General features: G+C 45.6%; 1 protein-coding gene across 5 annotated transcripts in view; it reads left to right on the forward strand.

Annotated features, from left to right (window-relative positions):
- Positions 1-18892, forward strand: part of AK8 (adenylate kinase 8) — a 151033-nt gene that overhangs the window by 88447 nt on the left and 43694 nt on the right. Inside the window, exon 12 of one of the 5 annotated variants that reach the window (XR_010148806.1) lies at positions 9661-9758. The exons of the other annotated variants lie outside the window; for them this stretch is intronic. The gene's annotated coding sequence lies outside the window, so the exon portion shown is untranslated. The remainder of the gene's footprint in view (positions 1-9660; positions 9759-18892) is intronic. 5 annotated transcript variants of the gene reach the window in all.

An 18892-nucleotide genomic window follows, 5' to 3' on the forward strand; every position in this document is an offset into this window, starting at 1 on the left:
AGTCTCGCTCTGTCTCCCAGGCTGGAGTGCATGGCACGATCTTGGCTCACTGTAAGCTCTGCCTCCCGGGTTCACGCCATTCTCCTGCCTCAGCCTCCCAAGTAGCTGGGACAGCAGGTGCCTGCCACCACGCCTGGCTAATTTTTTGTATTTTTAGTAGAGACGGGGTTTCGCCGTGTTAGCCAGAATGGTCTCGATCTCCTGACTTTGTGATCCACCCACCTTGGCCTCCCAAAGTGCTGGGATTACAGGTGTGAGCCACCGCACCCAGTCCAAATTTGAGTATCTTTAAGCAGCTAAGTTTGTCATAATATGATAATGGCAGCACAAGGAAATTAACATGCTGTTGGATTGTATTGGCTACATTTTTTTTTGCATTAATATGCATATATAATATGGATTAGAATTTTTCCACATTCTTGTGCTTTGTTAGGCTTTAGTATCAGTGATGTGAAAATTTCGTAGATTTTCTTTCTTTCTCCATATCTGAGAGAGTTTTTAAAACTCCGGCAGTAACTGTTTTTTTGGATCTGGCACTTTGGGGCAGAGGTAGCTTGTTAACAATTTGATTGATTTTGTTCAGGGTGTTTGGTCAATTCGAATTTCTCTCTTTTCTTGTGCAATTGGTCTCTTCTTAGAAAATCACCCCTTTCCCCTGTCTTTAAATATATTAACATAATTTGAATATCTTGTGCCACTAATTTTTATTGTGTTTCCTACAGTTTTGGCTTTATGTGTTTTGGTGCTATGTAGTGCATAAAGGTTTCTGTCAGCTATGTGTTCATTGTGAAATGTATTCTTGATGAAAGTGACCATCGGTGACAGACAGCTAATTATCTACCCCAACATTTATTCTAACTTTCCTCCTCAATAACAAAAGATCAATTTTCAGAGGAGTACTTTGGTGTCTGAAAATAAAAGATCCCATTTTCCAGTCTTCTTTACAGCTATATGGAGCCACAACACTAAGTTCTGGCTAATGAGATATAAGCATACAATTTTGTGGTTTTTCCAGGAAACCTGCTTTAAGGAATCTAACTCAGCTGGAAGGCGTTAGCTTTTTTTTGTTTTTCCTTTCCTTTCTTTTTGATTTTCCTGAAGTTAATAATCATCTTGCTTTTTCACTTGTCTAGTTTTCTTTGTACCTATTAGTTAATTATTTCCACATCTCATAATAGCCTTTCAGAACAATTTCCCACAAAGTCCATCATATTGTGTAATCTATCAGTTTCAGGTTGTTGTTTTTTTTTTTTTTTTTTTTTGGTCACTCCCATTCCTCTCCTGTTTGGACTGGTTTTTTTCTAGGCTTACTGCATAGTTGATCATCAGGGGCTTTTCTTTACTATAATCAGAGGAATTCCCCTTGGCTTTCTTTTGAGTTGGAGTCTCTGCTTCCTGAGTCACACATCTTCCTTTTATATACCCCCTTGATTTGACAAAGCATAACCTCTAGTTGCTTCCCAAGTTAAAAAGATGATTTAAAAGCAGTAGACTGTTACACCGGAAACACATGTGTTCTAAATTGAAGAAGTCACCCTTTATGCCTGTACACAACAATCATTTTGGGATTGCCTTTCACTACTACACTGAAGATTCTCTTTACCCCTCTCCCATATTAGATATTTTATTTCTATATCACATGGCTTCCTTTTTCTTGGTTTACTACCTTGTTTTGGTTGAACACATCTATCAGTAACTTCCTGAGAAACAGTGTATGGGAGGTAAATTTTGGGGGCCCTACTATTCTATCTGAAAGTGTCTATTCTATCTTCATACTTGTTGGATAGATTGGCTGGGTGAGAAACTATAGGCTGGAAATGATTTTCCTGTAGAATTTTGAATTTCCAGTGTTGCTAAGAAGTCCAATGCCAATCTGATCCTGAGCCTTCATATGTGACTTTTTTCTTTCTGTGGAAGTTTGTAGGCTCTTCCTTTTGTCTCCAGGGTTCTGAAATTTCACAGTGAAATTTCATTATATACTTGGTATAGGTCAGATTTACTCCACTGTACCAGAAATTAATCTTGAAACCTGTGTCCTTCAGTCCTGGGACATTTTCTTGAATTATTTTGTTAATGATTTTTTCCCCTTTTTTCTATTCTCTCTGAAACTGCTGTTATTTGGGTATTGGATCTTCAGGACTGGGCTTCTAAATGTTGTAAAAATATCTTTTTTCCCTTGTATTTTGTGTGTATGTGTGTGTGTGGTCAGTTGCTGCTTTTTGTTTTGTTTGGCTCTACTTTCTGGGAGATTTCCTCAACTTTCTCTTCCAACATTTTTTTTGAATTCTAATTTCTGCTCTTGGGTTTGTTTATTTCTGTAATATTCAAGAGCTTTTTGTTTTCTGAATATTCCTTTTATAGTTTCTTGATCTTATTTCATGGTTTTTTTATCTCTTGAAAATGTTAATGACATATTTGATTTTGTTAGGAGGATGGGGAGATAGGCTTTTTTCCTTTTCCTTTCTGCATAACCAGTTTCTATTGAATTTTTGTTTGTCTTGGTCTTATTCTTTCTCAGCAGAGTCTTTTTTTACCCTTAGATGTTGAATTACCCTTGGTTGTTTGCTCACGTCTAAGAATGGGAGACTAAAAAGCGATTTGGAAGCTCCGAGTGCGTGGAAAGAGCCCACAGGCTTAGTCTTCACTGTAGGGTGGTATCATCGGGGTGATAAAATTGGGCCATTTGTGCAGAACCCTCCCACCAGGTGTCAACATCTTTAGATCTTTTCCTCTGGGCTGCTCAGATTCCCCAGAGAGGACTCATGCAGTCTCCTGCTGGAGGGTAAAGGCCTTGCTGCTAGGACCCCCTCTCTGGGGGTCCAGGGGAGAAGCAGGACACTGGGAAGGGCAGGGGAGGGGTCTCACATACTGCATGCAGTTTGCATACTTTTACCTAATTCCCCTGTGTTTACCATAGACTCAGGCTCTCAACTGTGCTTGGCATTCTTCAGCCCAAAGAGCCTGTATTTTATCCTCTCTAGAGAATAAATGTTTAATTTCTTCCCAAGTGGAGGAGAGACATTCACTCAGCTGGGTGGAGTGAGGAAGGGATCTAGGACTCACTCTCTTCTGAAACAAATTTCAACCAAGCCCCCTTATTTTAGCCACCAGTTCCCAGGTGGCGCCTGTGCCTGAGCCTTTTGAGGATTTTCTGGGGAAGATGAGGTTGATTCTCAGCTTTCCTACTACTGATTTAGGATTTGGCTTTCTGAGGCCGCCTCAGCTCGTTGCCTCTGGTTCAAGTCTGCTTTCCAGCATCGAAACCTTTGTCTGATTGCCTTCTTCTTCCCTGTTCTTTCTGTCCTTGTAGGTTAGGTTTTCAAAGTGCCTTTCCTATCGTTTTTCTGTGGGATTTGGGGAAGAAACAAAATCTGGTTCGGGTTTCAAGAAGCCATTTTTATCTGGAATTCAAACTCTGATTTCTTTGTTACATTTGCATGTTCCTAAGTTTTACTTTCAACTATTTTGCTTCTCTTATTTTTTGTTGATGACACAACTAAAAAGCTATATGGAAGCTCTGGATGCATGGGTGGAGCCCGTAGATGTTGTCTTCACTGTGGACAGAATGAAATTGGGTTTGATATTTTTTCTTCAATCTGAAATGTCTTTTTCCTTGAATAGTTGAGTCTATCCCACTTATTTTTGCTTTTCTTACTTTATTTTGTGCTTCATTATGGTTTCCTTTGTTTTCCATCTTTTCTTTATGGGATGTGTTTTGAGTTTTGTTCTTATTATTGTTAGCTTCTTACCTGCCCCACTTCCGTTAATTTAGAAGATAATCTGTTTGTAGTTCTAATAGTCTCTTCAACACGACTTGATTAAACCTTATTTCTCAGTTTGTTGATTTTGAAATGCAGCAGAATATCTTGACCCCTTCATATGAAAGATGTCGGCTGGGCGTGGTGGCTCACGCCTGTAATCCCAGCACTTTGGGAGGCCGAGGCAGGTGGATCACGAGGTCCAGAGTTCAAGACCTGCCTGGACAATATGGTGAAACCCTGTCTCTACTAAAAATACAAAAATTAGCCGGGCATGGTGGCGGGCGCCTGTAGTCCCAGCTACTCAGGAGGCCGAGGCAGGGAACTGCTTGAACCCAGGAGGCAGAGGTTGCAGTGAGCCGAGAGCACGCCACTGCATTCCAGCCTGGGCGACAGAGCAAGACTCCATCTTAAAAAAAAAAAAAAAAAGAGTATCCCACATGTACTGCCTCCTCATCCCCCTTCTCCAGCCATTCTCCATTTTGGGGGAGCCAGGGACAGACATATCCTGAAATTTTTCTGTGCCAGTCTGTTATACACAGATTATTGTTTTTAATCAGTATTGATTAAGCTTTTCTTTCTAGAAATATAACAATTATATTCTGTTTTTAACTATAATTACTATACTTACAAAGTTTTTATTCTCTTTAAAACTGGATTAAGATTTCAACACCAGTTGTTTATATATTTCAACCTCTTCATTTATTAATTTTGATTTTATCTTTCATTTGAATGGATTATGTCTTTGATTCATTTTCAGCTAGGGTACATAGATACTAAACTTCCTGAATTTTTGCGTACTTGAGAATGTCTTTCTGTTATTTTTACTTGTAAACAACATCTGGCAAAGAATTCTTTGATCATGTTTCTTTCTTTCTCTCCCCAAGCTCCTCCCCCGCCCTCAGTGTTCCAAATCCCTTCTGCACAGCCTCTGACATCTTGCCAGATGTGTTTCTCTTTCCTTCTCTTTCTTTCTTTCTCTCTCCCTCCCTTCCTTCCTTCCTTCCTTCCTTCCTTCCTTCCTTCCTTCCTTCCTTCCTTCCTTCCTTTTCTTTCTTTCTTTCTTGATGGAGTCTCACTCTGTCATCCAGGCCGGAATGGCGCAATCTCAGCTCCCTGCAACCTTCCCCTCCTGACTTCAAGCGATTCTCCTGCCTCAGCCTCCTGAGTAGCTGGGATTACAGATGTGTGCCACCATGCACAGCTACTTTTTGTATTTTTAGTAGAGACAGGGTTTCACCATGTTGGCCAGGCTGGTCTTGAACTCCTGACCTCAGGTGATCCACCCGCCTCAACCTCCCAAAGTGCTGGGATTACAGGCATGAGCCACTGCGCCCGGCCTATGGATGTGTTTCTTTTGCCTGGGTGTTCAGGAGATCTCTCTGTCTCTCTGCCTCTGTCTGTGTCCCCTACCCCCTTCTCTTTCTCTTTAAGTTCATTTACAATCACCAGGCCATAGCTCAGTCTTGGTTCTCCTTATTACTTTTCTCTGGACATTAGGAATCCTTTCACTTACAGTATTTCAGGATGATTTTCTTCCAGTAGATATATTAATATTTTTCTGGTTCATTTGCTTGGTTTTCTTCTTCAGTAAGACCAATTATGTGTGTGTTAGATATTTATCATCAGCTTTTCATAATTCGGATTTTCTGCTGGTGGCTTTTACCTTACTCTTTTTGGTATTATTTTCTCGACTCTGACCTTCATGGTAACTGACTGTTTTCTGCTGTGTTTATTTCTTGCTGTTTTTCATTTGTTTTTTTTGTTTCCATAATGCTTTTACTTTTCCCCTTAGGCATTTTTCCTTCATTTTGTGAGCTTTCTTTGCATCTACTTTTAAAAAATCTCATCATGTTTTCTTTCATTTCCTATATCATGGAGTCCATTCTCTTTAAATTATTTAGAACATTCTGGTAAGGTTTTATCTAAAATGTTCTTATGTTTCCTGGAGTAATTCGTTTTCTAACGGGTATTCATTGTCTCTCTTTTTTTTTTTTTTTAACTTTTATGCCCCTTTCCTTCCATTTTTTGGTAGCACCTATAACTGGGTCCCAAGATGGATATATTCTGTAAATCCTTTACCTTTGAATAGGCTGGTTGTTTGTCTAAGAATAGTGTGAGTTGGCATATTAGTTACCTATATTGCCATAATAAATTACCACTGACTTGGTGGCTTAAAACAACACAAATTTATTGTCTTCAAATTCTGTAGTGCTAAAAATCATGGCACTGCCAGGGCTGCATTCCTTCCTGGAGGCTCTAGGGCAGAATCCGTTTCCTTGCCTCTTCCACCTTCTAGAGGCTGCCCGCATTCCTTGGCTCACAACCCCTCCCACCATCTTCAGAGGCTGTAGTGCAACTCCCATCCTTCCTCTGTACTCATGTCTCCCTGAGACCAGAGCCGGGAAAGGGTCTCAGATTTTAAGGAGCTATGTGATTAGATTGGGCCTACCCAGATAACCTGCGATAATCTTACCATATCAACACAGTCCTTAACTTAATCCAATCTGCAAAGTTCCTTGTCCCTGGTAAGATAACCTATTCACAGAATCTGGGAATTAAGAGGTGAACATCTTGGAGTTGGGGGCAGGCATTATTCTGCCTTTCCCACAGTTAGAATCTCCTCAACTCTGAATTATATCCCTAGAGTTTGGGCTACAGAGCTTCCCATTGGAAGACTGAAACCTGTTTCAGCTCAGGGCAGCGGGGATCTGATAGTGTTAACCTGAGCATCCTGTTTTACTGCCGTTATTCCTGTGAAATTCCAGGGACCAAAGTACCCAAAGGCTAAGTGTCCACCCTCTGTTCTTCCTAACATAGTTAATGCCACAGACGTGGTTAATGTCACAGCATCAGCTGCATAGCTTCTGTTTTTGTTTTTGGTTTTTTTTGAGACGGAATTTCGCTCTTGTTGCCCAGGCTGGAGTGCAATGGCACGATCTTGGCTCACTACAACCTCCGCCTTCCGGATTCAAGTGATTCTCCTGCCTCAGCCTCCCAAGTAGCTAGGATTACAGGCGTGTGCCACCACGCCCAGCTAATTTTGTATTTTTAGTAGAGACGGGGTTTCACCATGTTGGTCAGGCTGGTGTCGAACTCCTGACCTCAAGTGATCCACCTGCCCTGGGCTCCCAAGGTGTTGGGATTATAGGCGTGAGCCACTGCTCCCCGCCTGCATAGCTTCTTTGTGAGCTCATCAGCTATGTGAAGATGAAACGCACTGGGGAAAATGCAGAACAATCACTTTAAAGAAGTCGGGGCAGGGTGTCATTAGCAGGTCAGGGGAGAGAATCCTGTGCTGGTTTTCTGAAGCCTGGGGGGAAAAATGACTGTTTTACTTACGGAGCCCAAGCACCAGTACTACACGACCAACACAGGGAGGAAAAGCACACAGGGAGGAATATTCAAGAACCGATTTGGTTTAGGGCAGGGTTGCAAGGAAACACTCTTCCGTTCACCACAGAGTGAAAATCACGTTCTAAAGACTTAGTAAATAACGCCAATTTAATTTATTTGACCCTAGGGTGAAGGACAGGCAGGAACAAAAAATCTTGATTTACAATGTAGATTTAATCATATGCTGCTGTTGATCATCCTGTCGTAGTCATTGAAGGTATATTTTCCTTCCTCCTTTCTCATCTCTGTCTCTTCCATCTCCAGCACCTTAGCTTTCAGTTAAACATTTTTATGATTAACTCAGAGAGTAATCTTAGCCGTAAACCTTCAAGTTCAGATACAGGCTAAGAAAGAGAAATATTCTAAAATGAATCCACCTAGCACCGGGATGACTATCAGGACTGTAATTCTGGTTCGGTTGTGATGCCAATTATAAAACACTCTAGCTGCGGTGTTGCTGTTTTTGACACCAGGAGGAAATCTTGACAGAATTATAGCCTAGAAATCAATCTGGGAATACGATACAGAAATCTATAATTCAGATATGAAAATCTACAAAGGCTCTTTTTTTAAGGAAGGTTCAATGAAATTAGATTAAAATAAATTTACATATATATCAATTTTATTATTAAAATATATTCACACTAGTAAATAGAGTTATCGGGGAAGGGTAAGCTACTCCGTGTATTGGACACAAAAATAGACCTCTTTGGCTTATCAGAAAACAAAGCTATTGTCTCCTTGTCAAATATAAATCTCTTCTTAGAGCTAATAAATGGGTAGTGTTCAAATGCAATGTTTTGTCTGACTCCTACCTCATAAACCCATGGCACATAATACTAAATTATATTCCACTGAGCAGTATCAATCTCTTGATTCCAACATCATACAGTAAGGGAAACAAACCAAGTAATTGATCTGTCGAAAAGAAGGAGAAAAAGTTATTTCAGAACAAATAAAATGGGCTATAAAGTTTGTTAAAACGTAATAATAATAGTAAAAAAAAAAATAAATAAAAGAAGAAAGAAACAAAGAAAGAACTATGTTCATGGCTGCGTCCAGAAACCTGCCCTCTGCCTGGCTGTAAAATAGTTCATTTCATGCTGCAAGCTTGTAGCACAGTATTTTCTTTTAAAATTAATTCTTACTACAGAGAAAGAGTATAGGATTCTGATTGATGTTGGGAAGTTTGCCGTGTATGAGACCCACTGTTTTTTTGCACCCTCCTTTCCCTCCGTGCTGCAAGGAGGGAGGGGGCAGGGCAAGCTGTGACCTTAACCCTCCCCCACAAGGTCTTGGTCATGCTATCTCAGAAATCCCCGGAAAAGGGTGTAAAAGGAGGGTCCTAGATGAGTCAGTGGCAATGACATTCAGCAAAATGGTAGCAGGGAGTTTTAATCTTGGTGTCGTTTTCTGGAGTATCTTTTTCTCTCTTCATTGGACTGCCTTTTAGGACTCTCAGGAAACCACCCAAGAATGAGATTTCTGATTAGCTCATTTGGGTGCCAGGTCATTTTGTGCAAACTGGAAACTGCTATATAGGTTCCTTTGAGGATGTGGTGGTTTCTGAATTTTTATGTATTATTGTTGTTTAAATAAGATAGGTATGTGTGTCACACATCCAGAGGAGCCCAGAGGGTTTCAGTTGTCCCTGGAAAGGCAGTGACAGGTCTCTTTTCATTGCATATGGCTCCCCGTTGGTGCTGGGTTTGTGGTTGTCGTTGCTGGCTTTTGCTAAACAGACCTTCCACACACAGACATTTCCTCCAGAAAGCCGGAGAGAACAGAGCTGCCGAGGGGAGGGAGGCTGGCAGACACCCACCCCCAGGCACAAGGGGCTGGCACTTCCGCACTCAGCGCAGTCTGCCGGGGCCAAGCCTGTCCCCTCAGATCTGGAAGCTTTCTTTTTCGATTTCCGAGGACAAAACTGCCATGGCTTTGCACAGGGCATCTCTGCTCTGCCTTTCTCAACTTCCTCTCTGCTTTTCTCTTTCTCCTTCTTCATCTTTCAGTTCATTCTCCTTTTATTCTCTGACTGCCTTGAAACAGCCCCTCCCACTTTGTTCCCAGATCACGTCCATTGAGGACACTTCTTCCCTTTCCCTCCTCCTTCTCTCTCCTGCCCCCTCCTCCTTCATAATCAGCATTATCTTGACAACAAGAGTAATAATGATGATATCTGGTCTTTACTGAGTGCTGATTATGCAGTTGTTTCCTATGTGATTCCATCCATTCAACAGCCCAGTAAAGGAGGTTTGCTCAGGTAAAAGGCAGTCAGCGTTAGAGAGGCCATGTCCTTGCCCCAGGCCACATAGCCAGGTAAGATCCATGGAAGGGGCCAGCCCTGAACCCAACTCTTTGCTCTGAACTGTTAAATTCTATCCTTTATGCAATGGGATTGCATTTATCCTTCTCTGTTGGCTAGCTGGTTTGAAGAAGACACATTTAACGTCAATTTCCTTATCTGTTAAATGGGACAATAATCTCTACTCTTTTAACCTCACAGCACCACTGCTCTGGAGAGTAGATGGAGGATGCGTGCATGTGGTTGATAGCTTGAAAGAGCTGTACGGATACTGTGGATGGCTATGACCTGCTCTGCACGTGAGTGCCCAGAGTACCTCCTGTCAGGGCCGACTCTCATTCAGATGTGTAGGGGAGAGTTTGTCTTCTCGCCTGTTCTCACATAACAAGTTACACGCTAAGCCGCGCATGGTGGTGCACACCTGTAGTTCCAGCTACTTGGGAGGCTGAGGTAGGAGGATTGCTTGAGCCCAGGAATCAGAGGCTGCAGTGAGCTATGATCGTGCCCCTGCACTCCAGCCTGGGTGACAGAAGGAGACCTTGTCTCTCCGAAAATGAATAAATACATAAATAAATAAAGCACACATGGCCCCCAAATAGGATGCTACAGATTTGTCTATATGTTAAGAAGTGTAAACACATTTACTATGACACTTCCCCATGTGACGCTGAATTCCTGCTCAATACAAAGAGGCTAAGATGGCAAATATTGAAGGGATGACCCTCAAAGAGTATTTGCTGCATCTACTCACTATGGGTTGGTACAAATAATTTTAAAAATATTTTTTCTCTAATGGCGACCTGTTTGCTTTCTTTATCTATGGAAGACATTTTAAAGACACTCATTGGCTTGGAAGTGGGGAAGGTAGCCTGTTCTTCTCATTGGCTTGGAAGTGGGGAAGGTAGCCTGTTCTTCTGGTAACACATGCGGCGAATGACCCCAAAATAGTCAAAGACAAAATTGCCCTTTTGTTCAGGACCCCATCGAGCCAAGAAAACTGGAATTTTTTTTTTTCAATTCAAACTGAAGCAAACTGGAAATTTTTAATCAGGGCATTTAACAATGTTGATAAAATTATTCTGCTAAATGCAGTTTTGATTTTTTTGTTTCAATTATGTCCAATTTTAAACGATGGAATATGGTGGTACATTATGAAATTAAAAACTAGATTGGCATATAGTTTATAGGCCAGAGCTCCCCAATTTGATGTAATTTATTTCCATATGACAATTTCTTTTGGGGGACAACACATTGAAACCCTTGGATAATGACTTTGTCATTTCTAACATGGTCCAAAGTGAGAAGGATGCTGTAATTTCTTAAGAGGACAGCAGTAGGACCAAAGAAAAATTAAAATGCAAAGTAGAGAGGGTTTCTTGCCCGCCCCGCTCTCTCTCTCTTTCATTATCACGGGTCCTTCCAGGAAGCACTATTTCTGCAGCTGATCCTTATGCGGACTATGGATAATAAACAGCCTATTAATGGAGGCCTGAACTAGGAAATGGAGTTGGAATCAGCAGCAAAATCCAGTGGCTGACGAAGGTTAATAACTCCATTACTGCAGCTCTGGGCCTGAGCCTCCCGATGAGCAGGGTGTTAGCCTTGTCTTACTCCTCATTAATTGAGCTAATAGAACCCGGGTGACCCTGCCTTGCTGCCATCATCCGAGAGTTTACCAGACATGGGCTGGAATACATATCATTGACTGTGTGCGCCATGGTGCCTTTTCTCTTGGAAGAAAGCTCTTTCTTAAAGACGGGTTTGCTGCGAGCCTTCTCCTAACAGAAGGCCCATCCTAACGGAAGCCCCCATGCGGCTGACTGCAACAGGACCCGACATCATTCCGATTTTGTCGCATGGGCAGTGATGCAGCAAAGGCCTGCCGTGCTCCTTCGCACCTCGAGACAGAGGTCCACTTGGGGATTGAGGTTTTTGCCTCAAATTGGGCAGCTTTGGTGAAATGGCCATTGTTTCCACAGTGTCTGTGGACAAGGGTGAAAAAGAAAGTGGGGCGTGTGTTGGGGGTGGGACCCACAGCCTTGCCTCTTCTGGGCTCTTCTCTTTCTTTAAACATTTGGCAGCCATCTCTCTTGCACCCCAAGTTTCCTTCATTGCTCCCAGAGCTTCCTGATAGTTCACAACTGTTTCCCTCAGCCCTGCTTGACTGCTTTACTGGCCAAGTGGTCTACATACAGGCGGCTACTTACCCTTTCTAAGCCTCAAGTCTCCTTAACCATCAAAGGGAGTAGTAGCCCCGCCCACCATTTGCTGGGCTAATGGACATATTTGCTGGGAAAATATGTATGGGTGGGAATGATGCATTGGAAAATACTCTGTACAACTGAGATAATGTTGTCAACAGATTCAAAGTTGAAATCTGAGTTTGCTAGAGAGCCAGGCTCAGTCTGCAGCCAGGTAGGCAGCAGGGGCAAGGAACACCAGTGTGGAGTCCGAGCAGCTCATCTCTGATCTACTTCTACTTGGGCAAGTTCTTAGCTTCTCTGCACCTCAGTTTCCTCCACTAAAAATCAGGGACAGTGGGATTTGGGACATCAGGTGAGAGGATTCAATGGGATGATGCGGGGAGGCACTGGGCACAGCTGGCACCAATAGGGTGTCCACCTGTGTGACCATATTTATTCCTAATATTTTGGGGGCTTTGTGCCTTTCTGTGGAGATCAGAGCTTCTGAGAAGTACGGTCAACCCAATTCCTCACCAAAATACCAGTCGCAAGATTTTGTGGCTGTGGCTGGCCCCTCTGAGCAGCCTGCTTCCCCTGGGCTGGCTTTGCGGGGTAGAGTTGGAGAAAGGCAGTTCCTTATCCACCAGGTGACACGCGGGGCAGGAGGATGATCTTGCAAGGAGACAAGTATGAAATCAGACTCATATCTGAGACCCCCATGGAACCAGGGGTCTAATGTGGCTAATTTAAATAATTTTGGAGGCTCCAGAGCACAGAGGCTGTCCCAGGTTGTCTAGAACTTGGCCCCAAGTATGGCCCGTGGAAGCCGGATAAGGAAGTGGTTGGTGGGGGCTTAGTAAATTGCCCGTGAAGGGGAATCAAGAGTTTTTAGCCATGACTTCAAAGCTGGGGGAAGAGAGCCCTGTGAATCGTCTTCTCCTGTCTTGGGGTGGGATGAGAAGGCACTGGCCTGTCCTAACTCTGAGCTCTTCATCTTTTGGGATCGAGGCACCCTCATGGAGGTGGCCTTGAAGAGATTAAAGCTCAAGCAAAGGTCCTCCATCCTCCAGCCCTTCCATCCTGCAGCGTGGCGGCCCCGCAGCACTCTCAGAGCTCTGCTGGCACAGCTGTTTGAGGGACGGCCTCATCCATGCTTTTGGATCCACCGCCCCCACAGCAGGCTGCCTTCCTGTGCCACCAGCTTGGTCACCGCCACCCTTCTCACAGCCACTTGCACTCAGCATCAGCACACTCTGACCAACAGGACTCTCGGGACTCTCAGAGCAGGCCTCGTGCTTTGTTGTAGCAAAAGCGAGTGCTACCCTGTGGGCGGAATTTGGCCCAGGCCTGCAGGGCACTCCCTGAGCCTCCTTTGAGGTCAGAAGGGAGGCGGTGGCTGGGTCATCCGGCCTGCAGTTAAGAAGGAGGTGCACCCCTGGGCTCGAGCCCAAGGTTGTGGCCAGTAATGGTGGTGATAGGCCAGCAGCCCACCACCCCTGGAGTTGTAGCATTTTAATCTCTCAGTAAATAAACTCAGAACTGGAGTGGAAAAAGGAAAGTTCTCCCATTATTTTCCTGCCTGGGGACCATTGACATTTTACCACTTATTTCCAATGTTTGTGTAAGAGGCAGTCCGGTGAGGATGATGTGGGCAAATGCAGGAGAGGCCGGCGCTGCTGCTTTCTCGGGTTAAAACTTAGTTTATGACAGCCTGTTGCTAGGTGTGTTGTCTGTGTTTGAGAGCATAAGAGCCATTACTTTTGAAGCAGTGACATCAAAAAATGTACATAACCTGTGAACTCTGCCTGCAGCCTCATGGATTTTTCTGAGTATAAAAATACAGTGAATTTCTGCAGAGAGAGTGCCTAGGCAACCGCAGGCATGGCTCTGCTGTCCCCAAGAGGCAGCCGAGGATTGGGAGGGAGCATTGCATGGTACCTGGGGTAGGTGGGAAGAAGCTTCCGGGGAGCCATGGAGAGATGGCCTGTTCTATCAGGGAGCTTAATCTTGAGGAAGAGATGGGGTCATGCCATATAGCAAGGGCTCTGTGTGGTCTTTTCTTGGTGAGTAATTTTGCTAGTTTAAAACAGACATGAGGCCAGGCACAGTGGCTCATGCCTGTAATCCCAGCACTTTTGGAGGCGGAGGCTGAGGCGGGCAGATCACTTGAGGTCAGTAGTTTGAGACCAGCCTGGCCAACGTGGCAAAACCCCATCTGTACTAAAAATACAAAAATTAGCCAGGCATGGTGGTACACGCCTGTAATTCCAGCTACTTGGGAGGCTGAGGCAGGAGAATTGCTTGAATCCAGGAGGTGGAAATTGCAGTGAGCCAAGGTTGCGCCACTGCACTCCAGCATGGGTGATAGTGAGACTCCGTCTCAAAAAAATAAAAAAGTAAATAAAAATAAAATAAACAGACACAAACAGTCTCACTGCAGTATACTGAAACTCAGTTTATTTACCACTTAACATTTTTTCCTAAGAGCTTTGTAAGAGCCCCCCAGTCCAGCCTGCATTGCTGGTTCAACTTTCCTGCTGACTCTTGGAGGTCAGGGAGAGGTTTCCAGGGTCCCTTTGCCATCCCCTGCTCTCAGCACAGCATTCTGGGTAAACATGTCCTTTGGAGAGAAAGGGATGACTGTTCTCCATTTCCCGCTGTAGTGTCTGAGAACCTTCACAGGCAGGAAATTTCCCCTCCTGAAAAGACTTCTCTTTGCCTACCTTTAAGGTTTACAACTCTTCATTGGCAAAGCGCATCTCAATTTCTTTCCCTCCTGTGGATTCCAAGCTCTTATTAGGGGCCCAGTGGGTTGTACTCAACCGGTAACAGTTCGGCCTAAGCCAGCGGTGAATAAGACATTGGAGAAGATAAACATGCCTTCCCCGCCATGGAAATCAGAGCTCCAAAGCAATCTCCATGCCTCGGGTGGACAATGACAGGTGACCTTTAACAGAACAGAGCCCGGGGTAGTTGGCATTTGAATCGAGCTCTGATGGAGACGCCCCCATTTTTGGCAGGCGCGATGCTCGACCGTTCACTTAAATTTATTTCCCAGAGAAAGGCAAGAGGACAGAGACACCAAGATGACTTGGAGAAATCATATTTGTTTTTCTTTACCCATAGGGGACTTTGGGGAGACATCAGAGTGTACTTCAATTTTCCATCTTCCTTACAGGCATAACTAAAGTGCTGAACTGCTGAACCCGGCACTGTGCTTTAAAAGCTGGAGCCTCCGCCAGATTCAGGTGGCAGATGTCTAAAAGCTTGAAGCTCTTCTTCCTAAATATCACAGAAATTATTTAATATATAAAAAAACTTTTAAGAAAAGTCTTCCACAAATAGAAGTGCAGCCTTACTTTTTATGAGATTGTAAGACTCCAGGCATCGCCTCCTTGTTGGCTTTGAGATTTCTGCAGATTCCAGACCACCCCCAACCCCCCCATGAGCAGGAGGGTCAGAGCCACCCCCACCCCATGCTGGCCACCAGACAGTGTCCGTCCAGGGGCGCTGGCATTGTGCCTTCTTTTCTCTCCTGGGCCTGTCTCAGGAGCGTGGATTCTAGGTCATAGGGCAAGGCTTCATGCATCCCAATAAGGTCTGCCAGGCCAGGAGCCCCTCCCAGAGTAGAAGGTGGAGTGGGGAGAAGGAGAAATGGGGAGCATCCAGAAGCCAAGGGAAGAGGGGGGCCCCATGCTTCCTCTCTTTCCTATCTACCACTCCCGTCTCTCCCCTACACCTTAGCACACCTACCCACTTCCTGTTTCCTAAACACGGAGTTTTTACTCATGGTGTTTCTTCTTTCAGAACACCATGGGATTTCATACAAATCTTATCTTTTTACAAGTCTTAGCTCAAATGCCACCTGCTCCAGGAAGCCTCCCCTGATGCCTCTCCTTGCCCTGCACCTCCATAAGACTTTACATATTTTTCTCGTGATGGGAAGCAGCATAATAGGACAGTGGTTAAGAAAGAGGTTCTGAAGTCAGCAACTGGGTTGGAATCCTGGCTTTGCCATCTATGGGCTGTGTGGTGCTGGTCAGGGTATTTGTCACTCTGAACCATGGTTTCCTCCCATGTAACATGGCAATGACTTTATTCAGTTAGGCAACAAATATTTATGGAACATCGATTGCATGCAGGCACTACTTGAGTTCTTGGGACTCAAAAGGAGACAAAACCTAAGACGCTTCAGGTGTCTTACATTCTGGTTGGAGTGAGAAAGTCTATAAACACCAGATGCATAATATGTTGTGTGCTATGGAGAATAAAACAGGATAAAGGGGAATAGGGAAGACGGGCAGCTGGAAGGGAGAGGACAGGGTGGTGTGTTTATAGAGGGCCATCCAGGAAGGCTGGAGAGGACAGGGTGGTATGTTTATAGAGGGCCATCAGAGAAGGCCTTTCTGATGATGCTTGAGCAGAGGCTTATATGGAGTGAGGGAATGAGCCATGGACAGATGTAGGGAAGAGTGGTCCAGGCCTGGAACTACAGTGCAAAGGCCCTGAGTTAGGAATGTGCCTGGCAACTCTGAGCAACATCAAGGAGGCCATTGGCCATAGATCAGGGAGAGACTCGCAGGTGAGGTGTCAGAGGTCACAGGAGACCATAGACCCTGAAGGAATTGGGCTTTTCCTTGGAGTGATGTGGGAGCCACTGTGTGGGGCTTGAGCAAATGACAGATGGGATCCCGCTGATGTTGTAAAAAGATACCTAGTGGGTGAAGAAAGGGCTCTAGGCAGGGGGACAAGGTAGCAGCTGGGAGGCCAGGTATAGGGCTGTTGGCAGTAATCCAGGTGAGAGGTGCCAGAGGCCTGGACCAGGGTGGTAGCTGTGGAGGTGGTGAGAAGTCTTTTGAAGGTAGAATTGGTACCATTGATTTGCTATCACACTGGATGTAGGACATGTGAGAGAGAGAGAGGTGTTGCAGAGAGCTCCGGTGCTTGCTGGGGCAGCAGGAAGAATGGGCTGGCCTTGTCATGACCAGAGGAGGAGGCTGGAGGAATGGGGTTGAGGAGGGACCACTAGCTCAGTTTTGGGCATGATAAGCTTGAGATGCTTCTTAGAAATCTACTGGTTTGCTGGGGCTGCCACAGCAGTGTACCATAGATGAGGTATCTTAACAGAAGTTTATTTCTTCAGAGTCCTGGAGGCTGGAAGCCCAAGATCAAGGTGCCAGCAGGTTTGGTTTCTTCTGAGGCCTCTCACTGCATCCTCACATGGCACGTGTGCCCTGGGTGCCTCTCTGCGTGTCCACATTTCCTCCTCTTATAAGGACTCCAGTCAGATTGGATTGGGGCCCACCTTTTAGGGCCCTTTTAACTTAACCACCTCTTTAAAGGCCCTGTGTTCAAATACAGTCACCTTCTGAGGTTCTGGGGGTTAGGGCTTCACAGGTGAATTTTGTGGAACACAATTCAACCCTAACAACATCTGCAGCGGGCTATGAGTCTGGTAGTTCAGGAAGAAAAATTTGGGAATCACCAGAGTCTAACACCCAGCGAGCTCTCAAAGAGCAACTCCTCTCATTGATGGTGGTGGTAGGAGCATTCTGGGGTGATATGGTTTGGCTGTGTCCCCACCCAAATCTCATCTTGAATTCCCACGTGTTGTGGGAGGGACCTGGTGGGAGGTAATTGAATCATGGGGGCAGGTCCTTCCCTTGCTGTTGTTGTGATAGTGAATAAGTCTCATGAGATCTGATGGTTTTTTTAAGGGGGAGTTCCCCTGCACAAGTTCTCTCGCTTTGCCTGCTGCCATCCATATAAGATGTGACTTGCTCCTCCTTGCCTTACGCCATGATTGTGAGGCCTCCCCAGCCATGTGGAACTGTCAGTCCATTAATCCTCTTTCCTGTATAAATTACCCAGTCTCAGGTGTGTTTTTATTAGCAGCGTGAAAACAGACTGATACACAGGCTCTGAAAGGAAGCTCCATCCTAGCCTTTCCCCTCTGGTGACCTCACACCACACGACGCTGCTTGTCAATGGCCCTGGCCATTCATAATGGAGCCACACCGCCATAACAAGGTGGGAGCCTTGAGCCTTTTGAAGGGAATTGCAGTCAGAACATTCTAGATGGATGGAGACCCAGTACTCTCCAGCTTACCTTCATTCTGCCTTCACATTTCAGTCAAGTGACACCTTGGGGTTTGTTTCTTTACAAGAGGTGCCCTTTCAGTCCATCAAGGACCACTTAATGGCCTTATTGAGAGCCTGTGGTAGGGGCTTAAGCATATAAAGATGGAGGATTGTACGATCCAGGGAAGGCAACACATTTTCATAAACAGAATTCTCGTAAAAACATCCAGAGAGGGCTGCCATGTGCATGATTTCTGGCCCGTTCTGTTGACAGGGACATAATTCTCAGAGTGTAAGCCTGACCACCATCTGCCATAGCACTTTCCTCCATAGTCTCTTGTCTCCTGTAGGCAGGAGGGCCAGGCCCTGGGCTGTGCACCTGGCCTACCTCTTCCCTCCTAGTCCTTCCAGCAAGACCAGGAAAGGGTGCATCACCCGAACCTTTCAGCTGAGGAAACTGAGGCTCCAAGAGGTTGAGTGTCTTGCCCTCATCACACAGCACATCATGGCAGTGGAGACGGACTCGGACTGAGACGGAGTCCCTGGACTCCTGTGCTCTGAGCCGCTGAGCACAGAGTCTTCAGGTCACCCTGGCACTAAGTCCACACCTGCCCTGCTGGCTTCCCAGAGGCCTCCTGAGGCCCCCTGCTCAGCCAGACCCTCCCATCTCCTGTGCTGCGTTTGCCGAGGCCACCAGCTGCTCCCTCCCCACTGAGATGAGATGGGGGAAGCGTCTCCCTGACTGGGGAGGCCCACACCGCTGGGCCTGAGAGAAGGTGTAACCCCATGCCAGGGGGTCTGCCGTGCACTCAGCAGCTGCTTCCAGAGCCCACTGGGTTCCCGGATCCAGGGGAGGGGGGCTGGGGGTCAACAGGGAGCAAGACCGCCCCACACTGCACCCCAGGGCTCCCCTTGAAGGGGCCGACCCATCCCGCTCTTCCCGGCCTTGTCCCGGTCTTGATCTCGGCCCAGCCCGCTGCCCACCGCGCTGCCCCAGGTCTCTGTTGAAATGGGACCGGCTTCCCAGCCAATTCAGTCCCGGAAGTCACCACTGACCCTTACGCGGGCTGCTCAGGTTACAGCCAGGGGCAGGGCGCGCGTGCAGGGCGAGGGGCATCCCCCGCGCTCCCAGCCCGCTCCTCCACAGGGTGTCCCCTCGCCCCCGCCCC

The sequence above is a fragment of the Pan troglodytes genome, chromosome 11 (genome assembly GCF_028858775.2).
Source record: "Pan troglodytes isolate AG18354 chromosome 11, NHGRI_mPanTro3-v2.0_pri, whole genome shotgun sequence".
Classification (NCBI taxonomy): domain Eukaryota; kingdom Metazoa; phylum Chordata; class Mammalia; order Primates; family Hominidae; genus Pan; species Pan troglodytes.